The 17,125-nt window shown below is 42.3% G+C and overlaps 1 protein-coding gene across 6 annotated transcripts in view; it reads right to left on the reverse strand.

The window, feature by feature from the left end:
* LOC111868233 (cytokine receptor) overlaps nt 1-17,125 on the reverse strand; it is a 474,286-nt gene that overhangs the window by 211,600 nt on the left and 245,561 nt on the right. Inside the window, exon 1 of one of the 6 annotated variants that reach the window (XM_023858700.2) lies at nt 6,986-7,334. The exons of 4 other annotated variants lie outside the window; for them this stretch is intronic. The gene's annotated coding sequence lies outside the window, so the exon portion shown is untranslated. Of the gene's footprint in view, nt 1-6,498; nt 6,518-6,985; nt 7,335-17,125 lie in introns of those variants that run through there. One more of the 6 variants, XM_033753026.1, reaches the window with a different exon arrangement.

Genomic DNA, 17,125 nt, shown 5'->3' on the forward strand with positions numbered 1-17,125 from the left:
GGGAAAAAAGTGATTCATTATTCTCCTTACAGGCAGTAACGTCGTCCTCAGGTTGGGGACTACTATTCTTAATATAAGAAGACGTTGGGTACCATGAAAAAAATAACTGTTGGTTTCTGTGGTAATTTGAAATTATCTGGCTTACACAGGATCCAGGGAATGTCGCCACTATGCAAAGTAGTACCTCGCACCATAGTGACAGATTATTGTGTTGAATTAACAACGCGCAGCACACGCCAAATGCTGTTGCCTGGCCAAAAAAACTGAAAAATATTTTATTATTACCTTTGTAAGATTCATGTAGAGAAAGAATGTGAGAAATAGCGTACATGCAACAATAATGGCACAGCCAGGAAAGCTGAAAGAATGTCAACATATCACATGAACTTCAATCCCATCTAGTTAGCGAAGATGGTGTAGGAATGCATGGTTTTGAACTGCGAGAAATGAGTTAGTTACTTGACGAACCATTGCCTCAGATGACATTCTAGGGTTGGCAAAACGTTACTGATCATCTCATAAGTTGAGAACAATTCAGAGCATGGAAGGTGGGAAGTCTAAATGATGATGACACTGGCAGACTCATAATATACCTTTCACGGATGGATGGCAGTTCTTCAGCTTTCAAAGATTAGCCTGCTCCAATTCAGAATTGCCTTCTGAAACTACGAATTCTGTAGACATTCGGTACTTCTTGGACTGGAGACTAGAACGCCATAAGGCCTCTATGCCTATACAGGGCTCCAAGAGAGAGAACATTAACCTATGGTCAGGATGGCATCTGAACCAGTGTCAGCTGTTAAAAATCTTGCACCTTAAACAGGGCGGCCACTGTCATCGACCATATGTTGGATACCATTAATTCTCTCTTTGGGCCTGCCATTACTACTTAAACTGAAGGCTTTCAGTACTTATCACATATGAACTACGCATGTGCCCGCATGTGTAAGTCAAAGAGTCACCGATACTAGATTCATTGAAGAAGAGTACTGCACAGCTGATAAGGCTGTAAACCCCTGAGCAAGCAGACTATATACACCTAGAACATGCGTCCATTACACTAACCAAACAACTAATTCCACAGACCAGAGTCACTGAGTAGCTGTCAATCACTCAGTTACTCAAGAATTTCCCAATATTTCATGGAATCCCAAGGCATTGGGATTCCATGAAATCCTTCCACTGCCTCCTATCCTGAGCCACATCAATCCAGTACATACCATTTCATCCTATCTCTCTAAGATCCATTTTAATATTGTTCTGCAGGAATCTTTGATATTTCTCTACGAATACTTTTTTGTTCTTCCGTTCTGGGGTTACTGTTGCAAACTTTTATCCTTCAAACACTACAGAAGAGAAAATCACGAAGATTAAGAGAGGGTGAACGTGCTGGCCAAATATCACTGCTGACAATTCTGTACCAGAAGACATCGGACAAAGCCTGCATAGACACAAAGTACATGGAGTCGGCAGCAGCGGAGTCTTGCTGAAACCAGCCATACAGTCTTTCTTCTGCTGTTAACTCTGGAAAGAACTGCCCGAGAATTACCTATGCATATATTTCGCAGTTACTTCTATCCTTCTTGCACTTACAGCACACCAGACACCAACTTTTACATGACAGAGAAGGACTTCGTGGCTTAGAAGTGGATTCCGTGAACTCCAGTAGCAACTGTTTTCGTATTTATGTATCCCTGAAAGTGAAACCACGCTTCTTCAGACTAGAATGTCAGTTGCGGATTCATCTCACCTGCGACGACAGACTGTAGAAACTAACTGCAAAACTGAACCCTGCTACCTGGTTCGCGCGGCTGCAAGATGTGGATTTCTGTTGTTTTATAGGGTCTAAGCTTCGGCAATTGTTTTGCCCTTCATGCGCTTAAATTTGACACTCCAGTCTCTTAAGCTAGATGTTTCAGCGGGTTTCTAAGTGTATGTTCAAGCCTGACTCCTTTGCCATCTAATTTTCCTCGGTAAGCACTCGGCTCATATGTTTTAGTTTCTTGTCTATTACGAGTAACGCTGATCCAAGTTTATTCACCAAACTGTAAATTGTCCGTCTTTCTTCACGAAATTTATGTCGAAATTTCCGCCGACACTTTCAAGCAGATCCGTATTTCACGTAGGTCTCTTACAGAAATACGAGTACATGTTGCTCTAAAGTATACCGCATCATGACGGAACACACTGCTCACTAATTTTAATTGAGAAAAAAATGGCTACTGGAGCTGAAAACTGCCATCCAATGTTGACATATAATAAACATACTCCCAAGCACGAACCGCACTGTTCACCGTGAAACATACCGTGGTCAAGTAGTCCACAAAGGTAATAACTTCTTTTAATTTCAAACGTTATAGGCCATCAGGTATAATGGCTCTTCGGCAAATTCCTTATGCGCCTAGCAGCCGGCGGTGAGCCTTTCGCCGTGAACCAGTCAGCAAAGGATAGAACCTCATGTACATGCCTACCCCTAGTGGTCCTTCAATTTTTTTTTTCCATCAAACCGCAAAGTATAGAAAATGCTCTCATGGCTGCTATGTTGTTATTCTGCATTTTATGTAAACAAATATAAAATAAGAAATACAAAATTAGCCATGTAAGATTTGAGGTTTTCACGGCGGTAACTATGAAGAAAGCCTTCTTCTTGGATGTGGCGCCGTGTATATATTGTATTAACCGAAGTTTCGGAGGAACGTAACAATAAGAAAAATCCAAGGGCGAGGAACCAGCGTGAGCAGGTGCGCTGGTTCCTCACTCTCGAACTTTTCTTCTTTTTTCTTTTTAATGAGGAGCTTCATAACTTCTTTTCCAAGTATAATTAGAATGATCAAATCAATGAATATGATGTGGGCAGGGCATGTAGCACGAATGGGGGAGGCGAGGAATGCATATGGGATATTTGTGGGAAAGCCTGAAGGAAAGAGACCACTGGGAAGACGAAGGCGTAGGTGGGTGGACAATATTAAAATGGATCTTAGAGAGACAGGATGGGATGGTATGGATTGGAGTGATCTGGCTCAGGATAGAGACCACTGGAGGGCTCTTGTGAACACGGTAATGAACCTTCGGGTTCCATAAAATGCTGGGAAATTCTTGAGTGGCTGCATCTCAAGAAGGGCTCAGCTCCATAACTAAGGAACTAAGTAGTGTTGCTCTCACTTCCACACAGTTCGCTGTCTGTCCTCTTGCTATTACGGATGTAGAAAATTATGAAGTATGACAACGGAGAGGCCTCCAACTGCATAATATTCACACCAAGTTTCGTGATAATCTGACAACTGATGCAACAGCTGAAATGGGACAGACATAACTTCATGATTTCATACGCCTAGCATTTCAGCTTATTGAAAGAAAGTAGGGGGGAGGGGGGTGAAGGACAGTAAAGTTGTCGCCCGTCACGGTAACGTACACAACACAAAACACCAGCACGGGCGTGACAGAACATCACTTCTCGAACGAAGCCTGTTCTCACGTTGATGAACTGATTTAACCTCCCGGTAAGACGAACCATGTAATGACTTCGGAACAGATCGTGACTTATCCGTCACATCTGAAGCCGTGTTCATCACATGCTCACAGAATTCTCCGGGCTTATAACAAAATTATAAGATTCAACATTTAGGGGACCAAATGATTTTCGATTCCTTCTCACCTAGAACAATTGTACACATACGCAATATGGCAACGGTGTAAGGCAAATGAAATTCACGCCTTGTGCTACAACGTCTTCATGTGGTAGCGTTTGGGTACAACACTTGTTTAGCAAGTTCAATTTGCACAAAAGAAAAGAGGTGTCACTGTGTTCTGCTGAACGTCAGACACGACAATGCCTTGCACACGTACAAAACTGAACGGCAAAATGATCTGGCTCCTATAAAACGGAATGAACACAAATAAAACATCTGTGGGATAGCCAGTAACACGGAACCTGGGGGTAATACGGAACATTTCCTTCTTGTCTCCGAAATGTGTTCAAATCTCGCCTCCTTAATTCATATGGCGTCAAAGTCACAGCAGCGCTGCCACTTCTGTGCAGTTCTGCAGGTTTCTGACTGGTTCTCTGACGTGACATGTAAAGTTTTCATATAGAAGTACTTATGAACAACAGTACATGGATTTGTGGTGGACAAAGTGGTGCTGGGGCAGGTTATCTCCGAGTACTTCGGTTTCCCCTGCCTTCATTCCACCAATTGCTCCACAATCACCCTCACCTATCATCTCCGGCTGGTACAGTAGACCAGAAGTGACCGCAGTACAAGGGATTTAGTCCCACTCCACTAGCAATAATAATAATAATAAAAAAGAACAGTACACACTGTTCTTCCTACTTCTCCGTATTCCTTTCAATACTGCAGTATACAAAATCCGCTCATACGATATATGGGTGTGTGGATTTCTGCCCACACTCACAGTGGTATATACGTGTATGCATATTAAGTGGCCGTGCCTTAGCTTCGGCGGCTCAGGCGGTTAGTAGCCCGACTTCCCAAAGAGGCGTCCCAGGTCAGGTCATGCAGGATTTGTGCTGGACAAAGTGGCACTGGGGCAGATTTTCTCCGAGCACTTCAGCTTCCCCTGCCAATTCTCATCCCTCCGACTGCTCCACATTCATCATCTATCATCCGGGCCTGGTACAATAGACCAAATAGTGGCAGACGTACCAAGTGGACTCAGTCTCATCCCACCCCAACAAACAAAAAAACTGTGCCTGTTAGAATTTCTAGGTTAGGTATCAACATGACAGTGTTGCCAAAGCGCAACTTGCAGCAACAAGCCTTCCATACTACATTTACGCTTGTAACATGCCAGATGTTTTTTTTTTACTTGACTCAGTTATGCATGAAATTGAGAAAACTGAAACCAATCAAAATGTGTTTTCTTCATTCTTAACTTAAGGATACACGAAGCCCACGCCATATTGTCAAATTCGTTTCAAATATCAACAGTCGTTTATTAAGGACATGGTTTCTTACAAATATGAATGCGAATACAGAAGAAAAGTTACATGTGTGCTTAACCGCGACGTCATTAAAAGGTACAGAATGTACGAGTACATTGAATGACATAATCCCACACAATATGTCTCCTCTTTTCCTGAAATTCCAGCTACACATGAACAGGATCCTTAACGACAGCAGTTACGCGAGCTGCAAGTGCACAGAAATGTTGAATGGTCACCAGCACATAAGGACACCAAGTCGTACAGAATAACAGCATTCTGATTTCAATTAACTCTATTTAATTCTCAATTTCTATTCAAATCTTATTTATTCTTGGTTTACATAGCGATGTTTTCAACATATCAAATTATACAGCATCGAATGATAAGATTAATGAGTAATAAACAGGAAAAGATGTGAAAGCAATCGGTATCCCGCAATATGCCCGGAGGGAAAGAATAAAACCACGATGGCAGGATAACTTGTTTCCTGCCGAGATTTGAACCCGGGACATTCCGAACACGAAGCAGAAGTTCAACCCAGTCCTTTCCTTCTCATTTTTCTTCATTCTCATAAATATTTCGAAAATATGAAATCACACCACCTCTATTCCAAACGACTTAACACAGTTCACAGACCACTTTTTGAAGTTCAATCGGGATCAGCCTGCAGAAGCAGAAGTATTATTTCGTGTTGCAGATTTCAGAACTGTTCTTTGAACATTACATGGTGCATGAACATCTCAGTTCCGCAAACTTGGAAATGTGCAAGTGTTGAACTGCTCCATGATTTTGACCTCGCACAAGAGGCTGACTAGAAAACAGACAAAAACGCAGAAGCCAACCATTTATGCATCGACAGCCCCCCCCCCCCCTTCCGCAGACATCACACTACTTCCGCTCCTCGAACGTCAGTCTGGATTCAGTTTGTAGATGATGTCCATTCACTGAAGACGCTATAATAACTACTCTTTCGAACTAACGCTGAAACAGTTCTGGGGTCAGTCGTGATAAGACACCGCTGAGAATTTACGTGACTTCAAATACACCGACAACAAGACGCAAACCATCATTATCATTATCATTATCCTCCTCCTCCTCCTCCTCCTCCTACTACTACTACTACTACCACCACCACCACTCGCTCTACTACTGCCTCTATATCTCAAGGTGTAGACAAATGAACAAGATATGAACGCAAAAGAACTAATCACTCATATCTAGATAGTTTTGAATCGGAAGAATTTAGAACGTCAAGCACAAATGTTAAATTAAATGCAAAAACAATTATATCATGGTATGTAACACACAGTAAAAACGAAACCCTTGCCTTTTTTTACACTCGACTCATTTATGACTAGCTTTAGGTGCGGGTTTTCCCACTCACCTACATGCGAAGCGATTATACAGGATCAGAGTGCACAAGGAATATAACGTTCTGATCCTCGTTCGTTTCTTTGTGTTACTGATGTTAATGGGGACGGACAACATATGCACTAATCTGTGAACGAACCCACATTCAAGAATGGATGTTTTCTGTCGATTATTTTACATACCTTGCAGATTCTTAAATCCGATTGCTACAGCCTTCTTGGGTCGACGGCAAACAGGAATGTCCCCTTACGTTACAAGCAAACACGTTTCGTGTATCCAGGCTTCATCTCTCATTCACGTGCTTTGTGTTGTCGGAAGGGGTAGCGGACTGGGAAGAGAGCCTATCTCAAGAGAGGGGAGAAATGCACTCTAGTACTGCTTTTCAAAGAAGGGTGGCAACAGATATGGGGTGACCTTGGCCTTGGGGACTACTGCTCATCTTTACTGGACTTACGCCTTTAAAACGGTTCTACTTCAGTCACAAATGTCTGCCCCCGACTACCAAGGTCTTTGAATCTCTTCCCATACAAGACGCTGTAATGCTCACATACCCCATTCACAGAATACACACTGAAATAGTTCCACAAGTAAACTAACACGAATCCGTTGTAAATATGCACACGTACAGATGAACAATGAGAAATAAAACACGAATATCGACGATCTTACCTTCTATACATTTGAGCTGCTGACTAAAAATACTTGTCGGATTCTTGTAATCCCTTTCCCAGGAACTGAGATCCTTTTCAATCGCGTAGCTGTATTATTTCTGGCTCGTAGAACACTGAGTTCTTCCACAAGTCACGCAGAGATCGTGCTAGCAACCTCAATTACTGCTAAGCTGAGTCCATTTACATATTTTCTTACTGGCAGTTTTTCTTGACTAGCGGGCTCTCCACAAAGCAACCAAACTCACTCACACGCGTCAGCCACCAACCAGCAGGCAATAAATAGCACATGATCAATATACTGGATGGATGAAGAAACGACACCCACTTCCTTCCCCAACGCTGTGCAACTCTACACTATTACCACAACGAGCACAAGCGACCGAAAGCAAAGCTGGTAGTCTTGAAACATGGGGGGGGGGGACTTCGCTTGGAGTCTGCGCATGAACTTTGATGTCTTCACGCGCAAATGTGACTCCGCACAGCGGAGAGTGAGAAGCCACACGGTTTGGAATGAGTGGAGAGAAATTTCCCGCCACGGCGGCTACTGGGAGCTGCTACACAAGTTTCAGTATATGTGGGTAAGTACTGTATTATTTAGTATGCGCATATGTATGTCCGTGTATCTGCCTTATATTCCATATGTTCCGAGGTCCTCCCGGCTATAAACAGACTATGACGTACACTTTAAAATAGAGATGTACAAGAACCTGTAATACAATATAAAACTAGAAAAAAAAACGCTGAACGTATCCAGCCGGCATTGCTCAAACTGCATAACTGACCAACTAATTACATGGAGCAAAAGCTGACAGTAACTCAGCTGATTACCAAATTACTGCCTTGTACGAAACCTGGAGGTTCATTACATGCTCACAAGAGACCGCCACTAACCTCCATCCTGCGGAAATTAATGCAGTCCCCATCTCACATCCCTTCTTAATACAGAGTTATATCTTTCGGATATAACGCCCTGCAGTCCTTCGAAACAGCGGTGTTAGAATTTCAAATCCTAAACCGCTATATATTTTCCCACCAGAGCCTAGGTCTCTCGAATGTATCCTTCTTCAGGAATTTCGCTCTGAATTTCGAACATATTTCTTATAGGTCTCTTTCGTGCTACACAACCCGTTCATCCACCCATCTTTGTTTCATTACTTAAAAAGAACAGTCAAATTATGAAGCTACTCACTGCCCAAACCAGAGGTTCTCAGTCTTTTAGACAGCCTCGCCACATAGAAAAATACATGCTACGAAGGTGGATGCATCCAAATATTTGTACCGTCAAGAACCGAAAACTGAACATTACAATATGTACATAACCTAAAATGTGAATATTGTGAAACGTGGGTCTGTCTTTGCTACCCAAGGGACTAAATACTTGGTTCAACATTAGGATTTCAATTCGCATCAAATCATGTAAGTGCACGTCGGTGATTCTTCAATGGAGCTTAGATTTGTGTTGTTTCGTATGTCAAAAAACCATGTTCACACATGCAACAAAAACACGTGTCAAAATTGGTCCAAACTTACGTAATGCAGAGAACCAAGATAAAGCCCATCTGCTCTACGAACTAGGATGCTTCTATCTTGTAGGGGCTATATTATGGAAGCAACGTTCCGTGTAAGTACGTATATAAAAATTAATGTTGTGAAATCCGGATGGTTTAATTTAATCAACAAATTTGGTTCTAAGGAAAGTGATGGCTCAAAACGAGCTGTTTGGCCAATGATGATGAAGAAACTACTAGACATGGAAGTTACTGTTATATTAGTAATTTGACATAAAAGGTAAAAAAAGTACAGTTGTCCTGTGCTTGACTAATTACGAACTACACCATGAAGACGTGTGGGGGAGAGGGTGTATTGACCTACGTTTTCTCGACCTCGGCACTACTTGCAGATGAGTGGTCGGCTTCACGACCCGGCCACTCTACCTCTAGGGAAAGAGCCCCCGGTACCCACTGGAAAGAAGGCTGAATGGACGTCAGAACCGATCTGGACGACAAGTAGGTAATTTTTTTTATCCTATTGGGGCTCCAATTCCAACCACTCGGTCTTCCAGCCCATAGCCAGTCCCTATACCGACTGCGCTGTCCTGGCTCTCACTTGACAGACATATATCCTACCATCTGTCAAGTGAGGGCCGAGACAGCGCAGTTTGTATAGCGACTATATATATATATATATATGATGAACTGTTCTATAACTAAATGAAACCAGTATTTCACGTTCAGCATATGTCTTTCCTTCTTTCTTTGTTTCTCTCTTGCGCTCCTTTCAATAAAATTCTGCGCATTTCGTAAAAAGAGCACAACCTAAAGTACTTCTTAACTCAATCACATATAGAAAGAGGTGTGTACGTTTAGCCAACTATTAAACAACTTTCGTGCATTGGCCACAGGATTTCCATGTATGCTTACCGGAAAGACGAAAATTCTTCCCTATTAGGATAGGTGACCACTGAATTTATGGTCAATTTCAATTGCTAAGCATTCTTCATTACATAATGCCAAAATGGTACGCATATGCTGTGATCTGTTTTAAGATAGGATCCTACTAACAGCCTGGGAGGACCAAGGGAAATTATGAATTGCAGTCTCCAAAGCATCCCAAATAAGAAGCAGAAATGGTAACGACTACACCGAAACGTGCAGTCAACAGACATCAGGTCAAATGCTTAAGCGACTTTCAATCTTCTCCCTGCACTTAATCAATTAAGCACAAAGCCATGAAGACATATGGGGGTGTGGAGGTATCGCTTCGCCTTTCTTGGCCTCAGCACCAAATGGGAGTGGTCGGCTTCACGATCCTCCTGCTTTAACCCGGCCAAAGAGCCGCCGGTACCCACTGGAGACTTGGTCGGCCCCACAGCCGGTCTGGACGTTGTGGAGAAGAGGAAAGTCTTGCACTGGCGGGAATCGAAACCGGGCCGTCCAGCCCTTAGCCCGTCGCTATACCGACTGAGCTATCCCGACTCCTTGAAATACTACTAACGGAAACAAATATAGATGACGAAGATCATAGAATTACTTCCGGTGTTCCAAACTCAGTTTTATGATGTGAATTCCTCGCCTTCACAGATAAAAAAGAACCCTGGACAAACCAATTTTATTACTAAGGAAGCAGTGTTCGAAAACCTCGCATTAATAAACTCGAGAACAGTTCCATTACAACCAACTTCATTAATCAACATTCACTTGCATTAACAAGTAATAACCTTCTGAGAGACGTAATTGGGAAAGTATTTTCTCGAGAAGGCTAAACAGAACAGACACTTGTTTCGCAACCAATCATGAAGCGTTCTTCCACGAACTAGGATTATTACATTCCCACAAGGACTTCAGCATTACAGATATCCAGCACAGTTCCTTTGAACGAAACAGTAGCGAAGTCCCATAATCATACCCAAACATATTCTTTAGCTGTGCACTGTCTACTAACAGATGTCTCTGTATTAGATTTCCTCTTGGGTCGTAAACGTTACTGCCTACGCAAATTAATATTGGTTAAAATATTACACAAATAATTACTAAAGTAAGTTACAGATGAAGTTGTCCCTGTGCTTAATTAATTAAGCACTACGCCATGAAGACATAATGGGGGAGTAGAGCTATAGCTCTGCCGTTCTTGACCTCGACACTAGACGGAAGTGAGTGGTCAGCTTCACGCCCTGGCCGCTTTACCCCCGGTACCCACTGGATAGGAGGCTGGGTGAACACAAAGCGGGTCTGGAAGTTGTGAAGAACAGAAAACCCTTACCCCTGCAGGGAATCGAACCCCGGCTGTCGAGCCCGTAGCCCGTCGCTATACCGACTCCACTCACTAAAATAAGGAGGCCTGAAATTCATTAGGCCCAAGTAAATAATTTTAAATTATGGTGATCATTAAAATTTTGAAACAGGTAATGTAATTTATATGGAGCTTCTATAAACAAGTATATGTGATGAGAGTGGAGATCCAAGGGGTTAAAGAACTTAACTTGAATTCTTAATTACATAAGAACTGAAATGTACGTAAATTCATCAAATATTTCATTGCGATGTGACAATTCACATCGATGGGTCCTACCAAGCGACAATGATCCAAAATCCAATAAATTGATTTTGACTCGGAATATATCAATTGGCCTATACCACGAAAGATGAAGATGACACAACTGCTCACCCACAGGAACATCTGGTTACATTAGAAGAGCACACTGTAAGCATTAACTACACAGCCTATTCAGACGTCCGCCTTCCACTTCATGCGGATATCCGTCACTGATAAACACTTTAGCGTATGAAGTTTCGAACGAAAATTAGCGATTGAGTGGTTAGGACAATCGCTTCGGAATAGGGAAGTCCATGATATAAATCCTAGAAGATCCGGTATTGAGACTGAAGTTTCTCGTGAATTTCCTCAGTCCCTTCGGGCAGAAAATTAAAAATAAAAACATTAAAATCGATAACTGTCGCTTCTTACAACGCCTTTCCCTTCCTTACTCCAAATTCATAAACATTTTCGATTCGAGCTACATAACCTGTGCAGATGAAAAATAACAGAAAACAATAAGAAGAAATTTAACAGACGCAGAGACCGACGGACGGTCGTGGGGACGGTGAAGAAAGTTCGGCCACCAATATATAGTGGGAAACGGTCTTATGTAAATAAAAATTAAAATCTTTTTACAGCGGAATTGATTCAAGACTTCGTGTGCCAGGTTCAACTAATACTGAATCGCCGTGCAGTTACTTGCGGTTTATTTCACGACACTCTGAGCAGATTAGACTGTACAGCGTCAAATGATCTGATGACTAATGAATAATGACTAAGAAATCATGTGGAAGCCAGCGGTGGTGGATAATATGAGGTACTATCCTGGCATTTACCTGGAGAGAGTTAATAAATCACGTGAAACTTCACTTGGGATAGCCAGCCTCCTGGTCGACATCTGAAGCCAGGGTCTCTCGAATAAGGAGCCGGAGTGTAAGATTTGAGGCTTTCACGGCGGTGACTATGAAGAAAGCAGTCTTCTGGGATTTGGCACCGTGTATATGTGGTGTTAACCGACGTTTCGGAGGAACGTCGGTTAACACCACATATACACGGTGACAAATCCCAGAAGACTGCTTTCTTCAAGAAGCCGGAGTGCTAACCGCTTGGCCGTGACGTACTGACTCATCAAACAGCATGCCAATGATCAGTGCAACAAATCTACATTAGGAACCAGCTGTAACCATGAGTACTCGATATATATTCTAATCAGTGACGATAAAATAATAAAAACGCCAGCTTTCTCAATTGTCACTGCTGCGTTTCAATCGGTCCAGATATACCAGAATATATACTAAACTATGAACGATTCTCCCCTCCCCAAAACAGAAGCTCCAATTTAATTTTACTTATTTACTAAAATACTTGAGAGCCGGGATGATGTAGTCGGTATAGCGACTGGCTACGGGCTGGACGACCGAGGGGTCGGAGTTCGAGTCCGGGAAGGGTAAAAAATTTGTTCTTCTCCACGTTGTCTAGACCATCTTTGGGGTCCATCCAGCCTCCTATCCAATGGGTACCAGGGGCATTTTCACCGGAGATAAAGTGGCCGAGGCGTGATGCTGACCACTCACCTCCAACTAGTACCGAGATCAAGAAAACGTGGGTCTATACATCCACTACCCCACACGTTTTCATGGTGTAGCTCGTAATTAGATACAACACAGGACAACTTTACCTTTTACTAAAATACTTGACAAAAATCTTACGTGACATAATGGGTCACAGCCATTCTGGAAGGACTGCTATTCCTGGCGGTACCCTCATGACGCAGTGACAAACAAGATGGCTACACAAAAGAACATCATGTGATTTTTGTGAAAAGAAATCTGTGAGACGTGTTCATCAACAACTTTATTCAGGAGAATCGTCATCACAGGATTATCTGAAAAGATGTTAAATTGTTTCCATACAAAACTGAAATGCAACGTCATGAAAGAGGTTTAAACCATCAAAAGAAGTGAAATTGTCTCCATACAAAACCGAAATGAAACAAGTCCTTTGGTGAAGGCAATAAAGACACAAGAAATGGCTTCTGTGGTCCATTTCTGCGTATTTTAGAGGAAAATCCTGCAGATTTGCAAAGGTTATACGCTATGCCTACTTTCATCTGAATTGTCCGTTAACGAGCAGAATGGATGTATGCGCCATAGAAAACCTGCACGAAATAACCAGAGTTATAACCCGCATAAAGTCATGAAGAAATGAGGAGCTTCGACTCCTAGTGAAGCCAACTTTTGTCAAAAACACCATGAACGATAAATGCTACCTCCATGTTGTCGACGAGCAATGCTTTCTGTTCGTTCCACGTAGGCCTATGTGGGCCGAACCTCGAGGAAGCATTCCGTTTTGAAGAGAACGCGGCCTGATTGCATACGGCAAATGCAATGCTTTGTGTTCTCAACTAACACCTTCGTAACTCCATTGGGCCTAATCTATTCTCTGCCCACTTCAGCTACAGCTGGTCCAGGCCAACATATTGTCACAAGAGATGACTAAAGACGGGGTTTGGATTGGTGATTGGATTCATTGAACACTTATACACACAACTCGTAAAAATAAGTAACTATAACAGCCTCACTAGTGTACATACTCTAAAGATCACTGCAGCATACATAAAGTCTTCTATGTCTTCACTAGTCGTTTCCTGGTAACGGATCCGGCTGGCGACAACTAAGCTTGAGTCTTGAGTCTTATATTAACGACTGACGGTCAGTCGGCCAGTCTGTCTTGGAATATGGTACCCACTTGAAGCTTACTATTAGATTTTTATTACAGACAGTTGCGGGTTTGTTGATGTGGGGCGCTCTCTCTAACGAGAGGACGGGTCTGTCGTTTACAATTCATGCTGGCCTTCGCCAGTCCGAATCCCGTTAGACTCTCGACCGTATTTTACTCTCTCAGATTCGAGACCTCCCTCTTCGTAGCCTCCTACGACTCGTAGAGCTACGGTGGCGGTATTCGACCGCGCATCCACACGGGATTCAAAGTCAAAGTCACATTGCGACTGACGGTCAGTCAGTCAGTATGATGGGGCTCATGACCATATATTTATTACTGTTTGACAGTTACGGTCTTCTTTTTGTGGGGCGTCCTCCCTGACGAGAGAATGGGTCTGTCTTTCGCATATGCTGCTGGCTTTGCCAGCGCAGTCGTTCTCGACTCCGAGTTCCTTGGGACTCATGACCATATTCTACTGTCTCAGATTTGAGTCTTCCCTTTTCGCCGCCTCCTACGACTCACAGGGACACGGTGGAGGTATTCGACCACGCCTCCACACGGGCTTTAAACTATTTCAAAGTCAAAGTCACATTGCGACCGACGGTCGGTCAGTCTGTCTGTCTTGGTGTCGAGTCCAGCTGGGGCTCATGACCAGATCTTCCTTTTTATATGAAAGTTACTGTCCTGTCCATTTGGGGTGCCCTCTCCGACGAGAGGTCGGGTCTGTCATTTGTCAGTCATAGTCCCAGACGATTTGTGTCTTTCAATAATTTTTTATCTTGATTCGTCTTTTTATCTCCCATTGACAACTTCCCACTATGAATTGATCACCCTTGATCTCGTCCCCTGCCAGTTTGTCCAGTGATTGAGATTAGCTTGATCTAAGGGACCCAACTGTATAGGATACATAAGAACCCTCCTTACCTTTAATTTTTTTCCCAGTTTCCCCGTTTTTACCTCCATTTTACTTACCTGAGGACGGTAGCAGATCCAGCTGCCGAAACGTCGTGGTGCAACTGACTGGGACGATGGATATAGTCCAGAATTTTAGTTTTAATATCTATTCTCCATCGTCAGGATCCTTTAGCTCTTATTCATAGTCCGTATTAGTAAGTCCCTTGTCAGTATTTACATATATTTACAAATTTAATCTTAATTCCTATTTCTATGTGCAATATATACAAGGCCTCTGTCAATCCAGGCTCAGTACAGCAGATTATGCCCTATTTCTACCAGTATTCGCTACCACGGCAGTCTAGTCACTTGAACGGTCGTATGCCTGACCGCCGCCAAGTTTAAAGCCTCTTATACTTTCTATGTCGGGCTTCTCCTTGTCCAATATTGCGAACATTTTCGTTATCATGATTTTGTATGACTTCCGCTTGTTGCCACACGGGATTCTAAACGTTTTCCCGCTTATAACCCCTTGGCACGGACCGAATAAAGAACACCGCTCTTAATTGTTGTAGTTCAATCATTTCCGTCTGAAAATGTTTGTTTTCAAAGTCGTTACTCAGCAAAGGCACCTGTATATTTGCTTATCTCACGGTCGTTGTCTAGCAACAGGCGTTGTTCATAAAGTCATTACTTAGCAACGGGTCTCCATGCTACAATATTCTCCAGATTCCAATACATGTGCCTTCTTTTCTTACTGGCCTTTTGTTAAAAACAAAAGCCGTACATAAGAAACTCTAGCGGTAGTAATCAGACTAACTGAACACATTCTGGAGGGAGTAATGAAAAGTCTCGAAGCACAACTACGTGAGAGACGATTCTGGGCACCTACAGTGCACATACCGAAATGCGTCCATTTTAATTTCGCTCTCTTGATGCTGCTGTGTTCGATGCCACCGAAGGTAACCGTCTGACGCATATTTCTTAAATACATGCAGTTATATAACTCGAGTAGCGTTTTGGTAAAACCCTTTGGTTGTCATGCAGAAACTATCAAGAGCGAATAAATGTACTCCAACAGGGCATACGTGAACGGAGATGTTCGTGGAGGTAGGCCTAGGCCCACTGGGGCTGTAGTGCCAAGGGGGAAAAAAAAACAAGGCATACATATTTTCACACAAACGTCTTTGCTAATCTGTCATTGCCCACTGTTATTTTAATGCAAATGCAAATATATTTTTGCCAATGGGGCCTAACATACAGCACACAGAACTAATTTTCTTCTGTATTTCGGTTAACATCAACCACATTTAAAACCCACATACAGCTCCAACTAATGTCGAGGTCAAGGAAACGTAGTATTATACCACTCACTCATGCACCTCCGTCTTCAATGCAACTTAAAAACGTTCATAATTTTTCTTTAGTTTAAAGTAACATTAAAATCGCATCAATTGCTACATGTTTCGGCCTTACTTGACCATCTTCATGAAACTGTTCATTTTTTTAAAACGCCACTAAGTTGGGCGTATGTCTCAACTAGTAAGAAGATACATACAAAAGGGACACAAAACATGGAAGCCGCAAAAGGAAAACAACGCAGAACCGAGAGCTGTGTTCTCAAACAAACGTATTTTAGTGTGAACAAATATAATTCAGTAGCATGGAAATACATTCACTTAAGATCCTGTGCAGTGTGAAGGTTTCAAAAAGTGAACAATTGCATGAAGATGGCCAAGTAAGGTCCAAACATGTATCAACTGATGCGATTTTAATGATATTTTAAATTAAAGAGAGGCTGTGAACATTTTAAAGTTGCATTAAAGACTAAGATGAATGAATGATACATCAATGCAACAGACTGCTCAGATATAATACTGTGGATCTATACATCCACTCCTCCATACGTCGTCATGACGTAGTGCTCTATCAGTTACGCAAAGGGACAAATTTACCTCAGAGCTACAGATCTTAATGACTTTTACATTTAATGTTATATACTATCTGCTTATACATTGACTCTTTAAAATAAAGTACTAGTACATTTCAGTGTGAGCTACAGGCAGAGTACGCGTTCCATCGGACAGATGTGAATCAATTACACAGAAACATTTAAGCGCAAACTCCCAAGACCAAAATTTGCCGTATTTCCCTCATAAATTTCGTAGAGGGCACGCATTGAATCCATATTAGCTATGCATTCACGTAACACACTTCGTATAAAAAGCATGAAAGGATTAAACAAAGGCACAGCTTACGTTCTGATGGTCTGTAATAACGATACATGCGGAAACGCTTCTCAGATGCAGCTGCTAGAAAAGCCTGCTGCCAGCTGCCAACGCCGATCAAATGTTTCCAAAGCACAGTGTTATATGGTGCCATTACAGAGAACATTTATAAATCGACAAGAGGGAAATAAATCTATCGTACCAATTAAAACTTCGACATTTACGTGATTTTAAAGTAAAAAAAAATAACATAAGGATGT

Source organism: Cryptotermes secundus, unplaced genomic scaffold (assembly GCF_002891405.2).
Source record: "Cryptotermes secundus unplaced genomic scaffold, Csec_1.0 scaffold166, whole genome shotgun sequence".
Lineage (NCBI taxonomy): Eukaryota > Metazoa > Arthropoda > Insecta > Blattodea > Kalotermitidae > Cryptotermes > Cryptotermes secundus.